The 14,932-nt window shown below is 46.2% G+C and overlaps 1 long non-coding RNA gene across 1 annotated transcript; it reads left to right on the top strand.

Moving 5' to 3' along the window:
• Window positions 1-5,347: 5,347 nt before the first annotated feature.
• Window positions 5,348-13,688, top strand: LOC138246150 (uncharacterized). Its single transcript, XR_011194230.1, has 3 exons — window positions 5,348-5,482; window positions 6,251-6,359; window positions 6,606-13,688. It is a non-coding gene; the product is annotated as an uncharacterized lncRNA (long non-coding RNA).
• Window positions 13,689-14,932: the final 1,244 nt, after the last annotated feature.

Raw genomic sequence — 14,932 nt, 5'->3', positions numbered from 1 at the left:
ACTGGACTGTCTGGGACACTTGGATCCAGCTCCTGTGTTCCAGGGACCATGCTCCTCAGGATGAGAGGGGACCCAGAGGACCGGTGATGCAGAAGTTTGGTGCCTGCAGTAGCAGGGGGAAGACTCCGTCAACCCACGGGTGATTTCTTCGGGATTTCCAGTGCAGGGTGAAGGCAGACAGCCCTCAGAGCATGCACCACCAGGAAACAGTCGAGAAAGCTGGCAGGATTAGGTGTTACAATGTTGCTGGTAGTCTTCTTGCTACTTTGTTGCGGTTTTGCAGGCGTCCTGGAGCAGTCACAGGTCGATACTTGGCAGAAGTCGAAGAGAGAAGTGCAGAGGAACTCTGGTGAGCTCTTGCATTCATTATCTGACGAGAAACCCACAAGAGAGACCCTAAAAAGCCCTCAGAGGAGGATTGGCTACCCTAGGGGTAGTGCCCAGATGGCATTCAGAATGGTAGACTGCCGAACAGTGAGGGATCTCAGGAGGTGAATAGCTTTCTCACTGAGGGCAGCAGGGCTGACTGGGGCAGGGCCTGAGGTGCCTGGGGCAAAGGAGATGCCCATCCTCCTGGGTGAGCGGGCACGGGACACACGCTGAGGGGCTGCTGGGAGAGCGGTGCCAGTAGGGGGGTGGGGGCTGTACCCGTTAATGTGGGGGGCACAGAGGGGCCGGCCACCGCAAGGTAGCTCCCATCAGAGGAGGAGTCGCTGTCACTGCTGTCTGCTCCTGTCCCCGCCGTGAAGCTCCCCTCACCCTCTGTCCCACTGGTGGCTTCAGACTCCGTTGTTTCTCCCTCCAGGGCCAAGTGGGATGCAGCTCCCTCCTGCTTCGGTGCCAATGCTCCTCCGCCTGATGATGCTATTGCACACAGGAACAGGGAGACCACAAAAAGGGGGGGGAAAGACAGAAGAAAGACATGTTGAGTGCATGCAACACCACTACCATTGGTGGACACTACAGACACAGCAGCCCTCTGCACTACGCCATGCACTTATAGTTCCTAGATTGATTACTTGCTCATGGGGTACAGGCCTAAGCCCGATTGCTGCACACATGGAAGTCACAGGAGTCTGACTAGGTGTAGAAGGCTTTAACCACTAGTGGGGTTGGGGTGCCACAGAGCCTGCCTCATAAGGGACCTTGCCTACAAAGCTCGCCCTGGCCTAGGGGAACCCACTGCCCACGTCCCCCGCCCAGACACCTTGTAATGTGTGCAAAGTCAGCAGAAAGATAGTGTACTCACCCCTTTGTGGCTGCTGTGATGCCCTCAAGCGCCCATCCAACTCCGGATACGCCACTGCCAGGATCCGGAACATCAGGGGGGTCATGGAGCGATGGGCACCCCTCCCACATTGGGAGGCCATCCTCAACTGGGCCTCCGCCGTCTTCTTCCTCCAGCGGTGAAGGTCCTCCCATCTTTTCTGGCAGTGGGTGCTCTGTCTGTGGTGGACCCCCATGGTCCGGACGTCCTTGGCGATGGCACGCCAAATATCCTTCTTCTGGTGGGCGCTGACCTCGAGGAATAGTACAGGGGAAAAGGAAAATCTTTACCCGTCCAGACCGTCATCCTCTTTGGCCCACGTTCCCACCCTTGCCCTGATGCACATACACTCACTGTCCGCACATGCAGGCCTCAGTCCCCCCCCATTTTTCTTCCATCCACACCATTCCAAACAGGCATTGCCCATGCAGCATTCTCACAGTTTACTCACCTGTTTGTCTGGAGGACCGTACAGTTGTGTGTACTGGGGGAGGACCCCATCCACTAGTTTCTCCAACTCCTCCGAAGTGAAGGCAGGGGCCCTTTCCCCAGACACATGAGCCATCATCGCTTCCAGACTGAGGTCACAGCAGCACTTGCAGTGTAGGTCCTATCCTGTTGAAGGTCAGGTATCGGGTGAGGGAACAGACAGAAAATGGCGGTCACGTCCGCGGCGGTGCGTACCGTCACCGCTGGCGTACATCATCATTGGCTCCTCTCACCCATAGGGTCCAATGTTAACCAATGCAGGATTGCGCGGCGGTCTTCGACCGCCTACAGCGACGGTGTACAACGCCAGAGCAGTTAACTCATATCCCCTTGTCCCACCTTACAGGTCAGGCAGCCGCCATTTCAGGGGGCCACATTGCATTAATTTTAACTGCGTCACACCAATGTAGGCCTTGCAGACACACAGTAACAGGCACATTGTGGATTAATAAATGTGTGCAAATGACATTTTGTGATACCTCTGTGTTGGCTGACTCTCTGCTCGCTGTTCTCCTCCATAGGGCACGTCCGCTGGGGCAGGTGATGAGATGGAGGCATCCTCCGGTGTACAGACCGCTGGTGGACCTGTCGACAATGGAAGCGAGACACGTAATAGTAACCTACAGACTTGATTGTGCAACAATCCATGAACTGTGTGCACAGTTGCAGCCAGACCTGATGTCAGCTATCCGCCATCCCACAGGGATCCCCCCTCTAGTGCAGGTCCTGTCAGTACTCCATTTCCTGGCAAGTGGTTCCTTTCAAACAACAGTGGCCATTGCATCAGGGATGTCCCAGCCAATGTTCTCTAACGTGTTGTCCAGAGTGTTGTCTGCCCTGCTGAAACACATGCGCTGCTACATCATGTTCCCTCAGGTGGAGGATTTGCCTACAGTGAAAGGTGACTTCTATGCCCTGGGACATATCCCCAACATCATAGGTGCCATTGATGGGACACATGTGGCCTTGGTACCCCCCCGCAGGAGTGAACAGGTGTACAGAAATCGGAAGAGCTACCATTCGATGAATGTGCAGATGGTATGTTTGGCCGACCAGTACATCTCCCATGTGACTGCCAAATTTCTTGGCTCAGTGCATGACGCTTACATTCTGAGGAATAGCAGCATCCCTTATGTGATGAGGCAACTCCAGAGGCACTGTGTGTGGCTAATAGGTGAGGACAAGGACCCTTTACAGTGTGAATAGTTGTCTGGGTATGGGGTTGACCCTACCGGTTAGTGTGTGTCTAACAGTTGTCCCTCAACATTTGCAGGTGACTCTGGTTACCCCAACCTGTCATGGCTACTGACACCAGTGAGAAATCCCAGGACAAGGGCAGAGAAATGCTACAATGAGGCACATGGGCGAACTAGGAGAGTGATTGAACAGACCTTCGGCCTCCTGAAGGCCAGGTTCCGGTGCCTCCATATGACAGGTGGTTCTCTCTACTACTCACCAAAGAAGGTGTGCCAGATCATCGTGGCCTGCTGTATGCTGCACAACCTGGCTTTGCGACGGCAGGTGCCTTTTCTGCAGGAGGATGGTCCAGATGGTGGTCTTGTGGCAGCTGTGGAGCCTGTGGACAGTGAAGAAGAGGAGGCAGAAGAAGAGGATATCGACAACAGAAGCAACATTATCCAGCAATACTTCCAGTGAGACACGGGTAAGAAGATGTCACTGCCTCATACTATTGTTGGAGCTAGCATAAGTCTGTCATTTTCACTCAATGTATGGACCCTGACTTGACACTTTGCCTTTCCATTTAACAGATGTGGGTTCCACTTTGTGCCCTCTGCTATATTTCCTCCAGCTCTACAGGTGTGTTTCATCGGTATGTGAACAATTACATTGACATTGCTATATTCCATAATTATTGTAATTACACATTTGTGAAAGCACAGACTGACTCCAGATTGTTTTGTGATAGAAGTGTGTTTATTTCTGTGCAAATAAGTGAAGGGGGTTGTAAAATGGGCAGGTGTGATGGTGTCAGAGTCACCAGATCCTCGGGGCCTATGCACGTTCCCAACACGTCCACCACAAGACAGCTCCAATACTCTGATTAGAATGTCACAGAGTTTAAGAGAGTCCAAGTGGGAAAAAGGGGATTAGGTAGGGAACAGCTGGAAAGGAGACCTGTAGGAAGCAAAAAGGTTAAAACACACAATATCAAGATTATATCATATTAATCATTACTAAATTATGATTCTAAGCATTGTCATACTGGAAACATGGTTAACTTAAGCATGGACTAAATAACTTGGACTCAAAATGTCCAGTTACATGTGAAGGAATCAAGAAGGATTAATACAACTTTCCAATGAACCTCTCAATGAAATGTTACACATGAATTAGAAACATTAGAACCTTTCAAAATTACGTTTTCAAATTCAAGCACAGTCTTTTGCATGAGGACAAGAAAATAATCTGAATGATTTCCATAACACCATAGGAATTGTACTGAAGGGACTTATTATACACATACCATATAACATCTAGAATTCTAACACTTTAGTTTTCTCAAAATGCAGGAACGTGGATTGCGTACATTGCAGATTTCCACAAGACCAAGTAAATGCCATGAAATGATGGCGCACAAGGAATAACATGAGTTCAGCACAAGAAATGAATTGCGCGTCTTGCCGATTCAAATGTCACCACGTAATGCCATGAAATGGTAACACACAATGAATATCATGAATTAGGCACAAGAAATAAATCGCGCGTTTTGCTGATTCAAATGTCACCATGTAAATGCCTTGAAATGGTAACACACAATGAGTATCATGAATTAAGCACAAGAAATTAATTGTGCGTTTTGCCGATTACCTTACCTTACTGATAGGGAAATTAAAGGGAATTTTAGATGTGGGAACTGTAGTTGTTGTGATTTGTGCATAGAAGAGAGGTCTATTGAATATCAGGACTTTAAAGTTACACCAAGGAATATGAACAATTGTCGTAGTAAAAATATAGTGCATTTACGTTTGTGCCCTTGTGGTTTGGGTTATGTTGGTGAAACAGGAAGGGAAATGAGGACCCGTCTATGTGAACATAGGTCAGCCATTAGACCAGGTAAAGTGAATGCACCATTGGTGGAACATTTCCAAAAGAATGATCATTCAGAAAAAGATCTACGGTGGTTCATTTTGGAGAAAGTTTGTCCTAAGAGAAGGGGGGTAGTTGTGAGTGTTTATTATATGGTGAGGAGAAAACAGGGCATATTCCTACACCCTGTATGGGGTGATACTGGGGTTTTATATATTTCTGGATGAGGCTCCGGGGGGAGAAAGCGTTTAGTTCCAGTGTTACCGGTAAAGTATAGTTGATAACACGATGGATCTTAAATATGGCAAACATTTAAATCTAATATTCCGACTGCCAAACCTAGGCCGTTAGTGTAATATTTTATGTAATTTGAGGTATATGGTTTTCGGAAATAAAAAAGGAAATGGGAAGAAGGATGTACGCGATTTGTTTATTGATCGCGAGAATCCAAGATGGCGCAGGAATCGGGATTAGGGACTAGCAGTTAGCGGTTTAGTGCTCTGATATACCGGAAGTTAATGTGAGGTAAAGGAAGTGGGTCACCGGGAGAAAGTATGTGGTCTATTAGTGCTTGTTGGAGTGAATGAACACCCACAATCATATATAAAAGGAGGACCAGTATTGAGATGGGTTTAGTTGATCGTGTGAAGAGGACGAGAATGTAGCTTCGCCTCTCGGGTAGGTTAAAGTGATTACCAAATGTATTAATTTGAATAAGGGATATCTCAAGAGAGGGGAGATATATATATACACATAATTAAGGTTAATTCTGTATTTTATATAATAAATAGTGTCATTTTGAATCAATGGAAACCGGAATTTAATTCACATATAATGAATAGGCCAGTTTGATTAGTTTTTTTAGAGAAAATTATTATTTTCCTGTTTCTTGAGGATATTACAGGACTTTTTAAATAGGATATTTGGGTGATTAATTTGAATGAAACGGGGATTATAAATGAATTTCTTTCTGGGGGGACTTTTATATTAGATAAAGAACATTAGTGAACTCGGAAGTTGAACTCCAAAAATATAAAGGATAGGGTGGTATTCATTGTAAGATACTTTGAGAAAAAGAGCAGGAATATGAGGTTGATGTTTATAAAAGTTGTTTTTATTAAAGTAGAGGTGATGTACCTGTTTTTTAATTCTCAGCTTTAAAAGACTGGGAGCCTACTTATTAATATAGGGCCCTATGTGATGGAATAAATTGATTTGGGAGTTAAGTGGATCTTTTGGTAAGTTCAGTGGATAACGTTTGTAGTGATATTTCACTTATCGTTAAAATAATGTTATTATCACTAATGTTTCCACACTTGATATTGGTTTAATAATATGGGTTGTGCACGTGGTGGACATGTCACATATGGCATTAATGTAATAATCAGAAGACACAATGGAAGGGACTATATCAATCCACTAATTGGCTATGTTTTGTTTATCTAGAGGTTATTCGGTCTGTGGACTATCGTGAAACTAAAACCAGTGTGTGTATAAACATATGGATTTGGGATGACTGGTTAATTGATACCTACTTAATTTATGGTATATGCAGGTGAGTGGAGTGGTTCAATGATGGGAGAGGAGTATGCACATTTTTGCTTGAGGTAAGATTTGGTTAATTGAGTGTGTGTAGTGCATTCTGCAATGTGACATTCTTTATAAAGGAATCTGGGGTTTATACTAGCAACTGATTTGGATAATTTTGGGTGGTGTTAGCCACATTGGTGGTATTATAAATTTTAAGGGTTAGTGATTAAGGTGGGAACTGATGTATGTTTGTCTGCTTGTTTTAAAATAGATTTGAAAGATATATGTGGAGTATATCTCAATGTCCTGTAGAAGGTGGTGGAAGGACTTTTGAAAAGCCACCGAAACGCGTCAACGCAAACTGGATTGCTGGACCCATTGGAAAAGGCCTGAAATTAAACAGTGACTGTGGACAGAAGCCAATAGGCCCATACCAAAAAAACAAAATCGAGACAGCGCATAATAGACTAGAGTAGATGTCTTTTTGTTTTGTCTCCCTTATGTCTGATTTTTATATGTGACGGTTTTATCATTTTTTTTAGTGAGGTTTTATTGTATAATTTTATGGGTTTGTATTAATTAGATTTATACTGTTTATCACCGATTTCTTTATTTAGATTGATCATTGGAGGCATTGAGTGGTTGAGACTGAGTATTGTGTGTGGTTGAGTTTAGTTTATGCCATTGGGGAATTTCCTTTTTTCACTGTCTCCTAGTTCAGCCTAAGCTGCTCAGCTATAGCTACCTCTATCAGCCTAAGCTGCTATAACACTACTAATCTACTATTAAGGGATAACTGGACCTGGCACAAGGTGTAAGTACCATCAGGGACCCACTATAAGCCAGGCCAGCTTCCTACATTGGCGGTGTAGCGGTGGGATAAGTACTCGCAACTGCTTTACTACTTTGTCATTGGTGCTTTTCATAAGAAAAACATATCCCAAATACTTCAGAATATACACAGTAACCTAAACAGTTTAACTTAACTTCTCTAAAACTTTCTAAAAAAGTTTCAGAAAATTTTCAGAAAACATTCAAAAGTTATCAAAAGTTTGAAAATGTTTTTCGCTGTTCTTTTAAAAGTTCCAAAAACATTTTCTCTCTCTGTCCTATACCTTTTCTATCATGTGTACAGTAGAACTTACTCCCACAGTTGTCCAAGCAACATATGGGAATCTAAACTTTAAAAGTTTAAGGGATCTCTGCATAGAAAGAGGTTTAGCAACTGGTAGGAATCCTACAAAAGACCTTCTCCTTAGCCTTCTCCTAGAAAGTGACCAGAACCAGTCTGTCCGATCCCAGGATCAGGAGGTAGGGGAGGGGGGTACCCAGCCATACTCAGAAGAGTCCCCTGAGGATGCTGGGGAGGGTTGTTCCAAGGACCTGTCAGCTAAAAGGCCACCTAGTGACTGGTAGTGGGAGGGGGTCACACTTTAGTAGGGCACCTTTCACTCCTAAAGGCCAGGTTACTAGAGTCCAGTCAGTTAGGGACAGGTCCAACTCTGCCAATTCCCACATTTCTTCTGTGTCTCACAATTCCCAAGCCTCCCACCCTGAGGATAACTTAATGGAAAGGGAACTCAGAAAGCTGAGGTTGGAAGAGGCCAGGATGAAGCTTAAACAACAGCAGCTGGCCTTAGTCAGGGAATTTCTGGATGTGGAAAGGGAAAGGCAGAGGTTGGGGTTAGTTCCCAAGGTGACAGCAGCAGTGTTTTCAATAGTAATCCTGTTAGAGAGCAAGATTCCAGAAACCTGCATAAGATAGTCCCCCCTTACAAGGAGGGGGATGACATTAACACGTGGTTTGCTGCACTTGAGAGGGCCTGTGTGGTGCAGTTGGTCCCTCAAAGGCAGTGGGCTGCTATCTTGTGGCTATCTTTCACTGGTAAGGGTATGGATAGGCTCCTTACTGTCAGAGAAAGTGATGCTAATAACTACAAAGTTTTGAAGGATGCACTCTTGGATGGATTTGGCATAACCACTGAACAATACAGGATTAAGTTCAGAGACACCAGAAAAGAGAGCTCTCAAGACTGGACAGACTTTATAGACTGTTCAGTCAAGGCCTTGGAGGGTTGGCTACATGGCAGTAAGGTGACTGACTGTGAAGGCCTGGATAATCTAATCCTGAGAGAGCATATTTTGAACAATTGTGTGTCTGATTTGTTGCACCAGTACTTGGTAGACTCAGATCTGACCTCTCCCCAAGAATTGGGAAAGAAGGCAGACAAATGGGTCAGAACAAGAGTGAACAGAAAAGTTCATACAGGGGGTGACCAGGATGGCAAAAAGAAGGATGGTAAGTCTTCTGACAAGGGTGGGGACAAAGATAGAAACATTCTGAGTCTTCATCAGGCCCACAGAAATCCTCTGGGGGTGGTGGGTCCAAAGCCTCTTCTCACAATCAGAAAAAGCCATGGTGTTATTTATGTAAAGTAAAAGGACATTAGGCAAGTGATGTCACTTGTCCAAAGAAAAACACCAAGGCTCCCACCACCACAACCCCAACTGCAACCTCTAGTGCCCCTAGTAATAGCAGTGGTGGTGGGAAGTCTACTACAAATAGCCAATCCAAGGGTGTAGCTGGGCTCACTATTGGCAGTGTAGTTGGGGTTGGTCTTGTTAGGGAGACCACAGAGGCTGTTTTAGTCTCTGATGGTGGCATTGACTTTGCCACCTTGGTTGCTTGTCCCCTTAATATGGGTAAGTGCAAGCAACTAACCCTAATTATTGGTGTTGAGGTTGAGGCCTACAGGGACACAGGAGCCAATGTAACTATGGTTATAGAGAAACTGGTTCACCCTGATCAACAGCTACTTGGTCAGCAGTACCAAGTGACTGATGCTCACAATAAAACACTTAGCCATCCCATGGCTGTTGTGAATCTCAACAGGGGGGGGGGGGGTACTGGTCCAAAGAAAGTTGTGGTAGCCACTGAATTACATGTAGATTGCTTACTAGGCAATGATTTGGAGACATCAGCTTGGGCTGAAGTGGAGTTGGAGGCTCATGCAGCAATGCTGGGCATTCCTCGGCATAGTTTTGCTTTAACAAGGGCTCAAGCCAAAAAGCAAAAAGGGCAGGGAAGCTTGCATCCTGGAACAATGGACCAAGTGCTCCCAAAAGCTAGGGGTAGGAAGGGTAAATCCTTGCTCACTTTCCCTCCCTCACCAGAAGATTCCCCTTTTGAGGAAGAGGAATCCTCTCCCTGTGCAGAACCTACACCAGAGGAGCTGGCAGCAGACACTGCTGAGCTCTTGGGTGCAGGGGGGCCTGCTAGGGAAGAGCTGAGTGTGGCACAGCAGACCTGTCCCACATTAGAGGGATTGAGACAGCAAGTTGCCAAACAGCATAATGGGGATGTCCGTGATAGCCATAAGGTGTATTGGGAAGACAACCTCCTGTATACTGAATCAAGGGACCCTACACCTGGAGCTGCTAGGAGATTGGTCATCCCTTTGCAATACAGAGAGTTTCTTCTTACCTTAGCACATGACATTCATTTGGCTGGGCATTTGGGCTAAAGTAAAACTTGGGACAGGCTTGTTCCCTGTTTCACTGGCCTCACATGTCAGAGGACACCAAAGAGTTTTGTCGCTCTCGTGTGACCTGCCAAGCCAGTGGCAAGACTGGTGGCACTCCAAAGGCCCCCTTAATTCCACTTCCTGACCCTCCAACAGCTTCAGGCAATAGGTTTATACTGGTGGTAGTGGACCATGCCACTAGGTACCCTGAAGCAATCCCCTTTAGGACCACTACAGTTCCTGCAGTGGCAAAGGCCCTCCTGGGAATCTTTTCCAGGGTGGGTTTCCCTAATGAAGTGGTGCCAGACAGAGGTAGTAACTTCATGTCTGCATACCTCAAAGCAATGTGGAAGGAGTGTGGTGTAACATACAAGTTCACTACTCCTTATCATCCACAAACAAATGGTCTCGTTGAGAGGTTTAATAAAACTCTCAAAGGTATGATAATGGAACTCCCTGAAAAACTCAGAAGGAGATGGGATGTCCTGTTACCTTTCCTCCTTTTTGCTTACAGGGAGGTATCCCAAAAAGGAGTGGGCATTAGCCCCTTTGAACTCCTCTTTGGGCACCCTGTGAGAGGGCCCCTTGCACTTGTTAAGGAGGGCTGGGAACAACCTTTAAAAGCTCCTAAGCAAGACATTGTGGATTATGTACTTGACCTAAGATCAAGAATGGCTGAGTACATGAAAAAGGCCAGTAAAAACCTTCAGGCCAGCCAGGAGCTGCAAAACCAATGGCATGACCAGAAGGCTGGCCTGACCCAGTACCACCCAGGACAGAAGGTGTGGGTATTGGAGCCTGTGGCCCCAAGAGCACTCCAGGACAAATGGAGTGGATCCCATCAAATTGTTGAGAAAAAGGGTGAGGTCACCTACTTGGTAGAGCTGGGAACTACCAGGAGTCCCCTTAGGGTGCTCCATGTGAACCGCCTAAAACCCTACTATGACAGGGATGATCTCACCCTTCTCATGGCAACTGAAAAGGGACAGGAAGAAGAGAGTGACCCTCTCCCTGATCTCTTCTCCACCACTGAAGCTGATCGCTTAGTGGAGGGAGTAGTACTGGCAGATTGTCTTACTGTTGAGCAGAAAGGTAACTGTGTAAATCTTCTAAGTCAGTTTTCTGAACTCTTCTCACTGATACCAGGTACCACTAATTTGTGTGAGCATACAATCAATACTGGAGACAGTTTACCTGTCAAAAGTAAGATGTATAGGCAGCCTGACCATGTCAGGGACTGTATTAAACAGGAGGTTCAGAAAATGCTAGACTTAGGAGTGATTGAGGCTTCAGAAAGCACATGGGCTAGCCCAGTGGTGCTTGTCCCAAAACCTCACAGCAAGGATGGTAAAAGAGAGATGAGGTTTTGTGTTGACTATAGAGGGCTCAACCAAGTGACCAAGACAGATGTTCACCCTATACCCAGGACAGATGAGCTGATAGATACACTAGCTTCTGCCAAGTAGCTAAGCACTTTTGATTTAACAGCAGGGTATTGGCAGATTCAGTAATCAGAAGATGCTAAACCCAAGACTGCATTTTCAACCATTGGAGGGCACTATCAATTCACTGTGATTCCCTTTGGTCTGAAGAATGCACCTACCACTTTTCAAAGGTTGGTGAACACAGTCCTGCAAGGGTTGGAAGCTTTTAGTGCAGCATATCTAAATGATATAGCTGTATTTAGCTTCACCTGGGATGATCACCTGGTCCACCTGTGGAAAGTGTTGTAGGCTCTGCAAAAGGCAGGCCTCACTATCAAGGCCTTAAAGTGCCAGATAGGGCAGGGGAAAGTGGTCTATCTGGGCCACCTGGTAGGTGGGGAACAGATTGCACCACTGTAGAGGAAGGTCCAGACCATTATGGAATGGGCTCCCCCTACAACTCAAACCCAGGTGAGAGCCTTTCTAGGCCTCACAGTGTACTTATAGGAGGTTTATTAAGAATTATGGCTCCATTGCAGCTCCTATGAATGACCTCACTAGTAAAAAGATGTCTAAAAAGGTATTGTGAACAGCTAGCTGTCAAATAACCTTTGATGAGCTCAAACAGGCCATGTGCTCTGCACCTGTCCTAAAAAGCCCTTGCTACTCCAAAAAGTTCATAGTCCAGACTGATGCTTCTGAATTGGGGGTTGGGGCAGTGCTGTCACAGCTTAATACTGAGGGCCAGGATCAACCTGTTGCTTTTATCAGCAGGCGGTTGACCCCTAGAGAAAAGCGTTGGTCTGCCATAGAGAGGGAGGCCTTTGCTGTGGTATGGGCACTGAAAAAGTTGAGACCATACCTGTTTGGTACTCACTTAATTGTTCAGACAGACCACAAACCTCCACTTTGGCTAAAACAAATGAAAGGTGAAAACCCTAAATTGTTGAGGTGGTCCATCTCCCTACAGGGAATGGACTATACAGTGGAACATAGACCTGGGAGTACCCACTCCAATGCAGATGGACTCTCCAGATATTTCCACTTAGAGAATGAAGACTCATCTGGGCAAGGTTAGCCTTATTGTCCCTCGTTTGGGGGGGGTGGGGGTTGTGTAGGAAAGTACCACCTTGCCTGGCATGTCATCCCCATTTTTACTTGTATGTATGTTTGTTTTTGCCTGTGTCACTGGGATCCTGCGAGCCAGGAGCCGAGTGCTCATAAAGTGTGCCCTGTACATATTCCCTGTGTGGTGCCTAACTGTATCAGTGAGGCTCTGCTAACCAGAACCTCAGTGTTTATGCACACAACGGCACCAACTTCCTGAGCTGCCTCCCTCGTGGACGAGGGAAGGCAGCAGAGCGGCTCGCGCCCCGGACCTGGTGCGGCCGCAGAAGGAAGCAGGTGAGGACCCTCAACGGAGGCCCCTGCCCCCTTTACCTCCTTTGGGCATTCGCACCGCGGACAAGGACGGCTGCACCCTCTCTCTGCAGGACACGGGGAGAAACAGGAGTTCCCTTTTCCCCGGTCACTGCCCTAGGGAAATCTTAAATTTTTGTGGCGCTTTGGCCCCCACATTCGGAGAGAGCCATTAGAGGCCAGGGGGGTCCCACAAGGATTACGGGTCCCCAGAGGGGCCCATTCTTTTCATTGCAGAGGGGTTGCAGACCGCCCCTCTCTCCCAAGAGACCGCAGAGGCCCCCGTTTTGCGCATAGGAGTGCCGGGGGCCCCATTGTTCGTCTTTTAGGCACTGGAGGTGCCTTCATCAAGCCAGGTACTGTTAAAGGAACAATATATAAAACATAAGTTCTTATTAAAGAGTTCTCCTGATTTATATATTGCCCACCTGCTTTTGATGGTGTTTTTTTATACATATGTATGCAAATGTTCCTTTTATGGGCATGACTTGCTAATATGTTTCCCTAACTTGCCATATGTTTTCTAACGTTCCTACGATGGGTGTTTTATGATATTCTTATGACAAGTGTTCTAATGTGATAACGTGTTTCCTGACTACTGCTTATGTTGCAGAATACTGAGTAACCTATGTGTTGTGTGACTACTGCTAATTTGCAGAGTAACTAATGTGTAATGTTCTGACAACTGCTAAGGTAGCAGGATAGTACTGATATGTGATGTTTGGTCTGATAATTGCGTTGTGTACAATACAGTATATTTTCATATAATCTGGTGTTGGGTTTCCTTTGTGGTGGGGATATTGCGTCACATGTGTGTGTGTGTTGTGCAAACGCTTTACACATTGCCTCCGGGTTAAGCCTGACTGCTCGTGCCAAGCTACCAAGGGGGTGAGCAGGGGTTATCTTGGACGTGTAACTCCCTTGCCCTGGCTAGAGTGGGTAAGTTCTGCCTGGCTGAGGTGCATACCCTAGCCAACCAGAAACCCCATTTCTAACAGTCACTAAAATAAAGTACCTTTATTTTTAGTAACTCTGAGTATTGTGTTTTCTTATGACATAGTGCTATATGATATAAGTGGTACAGTAGGAGCTTTGCATGTCTCCTAGTTCAGCCTAAGCAGCTCTGCTATAGCTACCTCTATCAACCTAAGCTGCTAGAACACCACTAATCTACTAATAAGGTATATCTGGACCTGGCACAAGGTGTAAGTACTATCAGGTACCCACTATAAGCCAGGCCAGCCTCCTCCACTCCTCCACAGTCTGTAACACCTATTTCCAAAGGGAGAGGGTGTAACACCTTGCTCTCAGAGGAAATGCTTTGTTCTGCCTTCCTGGGACTGGACTGTCTGGGTAAATGGCCCTGAACTATGTGGGGGCACCTTTGCTAGTGCAAGGGTACCCTCACACTTAGTAACTTTGCACCTAACCTTCAGCAAGTGAAGGTAATACATATAGGTGACTCATACGTTACTTATGTGCAGTGAAAATGGCTGTGAAATAGTGTGTGCAATATTTCACGAAGGCTGCAATGGCAGTCCTGTGAAGGGTTTGCCTGAGCTCCTTATGGGTGGCAAAGGAAATGCTGCAGGATCTCCTGGAACCCCAATGCCCTTGGTCCCTAGGCACCATATACTAGGGACCTATAAGGGGGGTCCAGTGTGCCAGTTGAAATTGGTAAATAAAGTCACTAGCATATAGTGACAAATTTAAAAGCAGAGAGAGCATAAGTACTGAGGTTCTGGTTAGCAGAGCCTCAGTGACTCAGTGAAGCACTACTGACAACACATACATTAGGCCACAAACTATGAGCAGTGGAGTCCTGGCTAGCAGAATCCTAGTGAGACAGGCAAAACAACCTGACATACAGGTTTTTATCTATGAGCACTGGGGTCCTGGCTAGCAGGATCCCAGTGACACAGTAAAAACATGCTGACACACACTCACAAACAGGCCAAAAGGGGGGGTAACCATGCTAGAAAGAGTCTACTTTCTCACACAACCCCGCCAAACGAAGGACAATAAGGCTAACCTTGGCCAGTAGAGACTTTATTGTCTAAGTGGTGATAAGGGGAGAGTAGATCTGCAATAGAGTGGTTACTCCCTTTATCATCCACTATATGGTTACTTCCTTGTGGGGATGTAAACCACCCTGTTTGGAGATTTATATCTAACCGACATTGTGAGTGTAAATTCTCAGAGTTCCTATTAGTATGTTCTAAAGTTGGGCA

Source organism: Pleurodeles waltl, chromosome 7 (assembly GCF_031143425.1).
Source record: "Pleurodeles waltl isolate 20211129_DDA chromosome 7, aPleWal1.hap1.20221129, whole genome shotgun sequence".
Classification (NCBI taxonomy): Eukaryota; Metazoa; Chordata; class Amphibia; order Caudata; family Salamandridae; genus Pleurodeles; species Pleurodeles waltl.
Note: the sequence above shows the minus strand (reverse complement) of the source record. Positions and strands in the feature narration are given on the sequence as shown.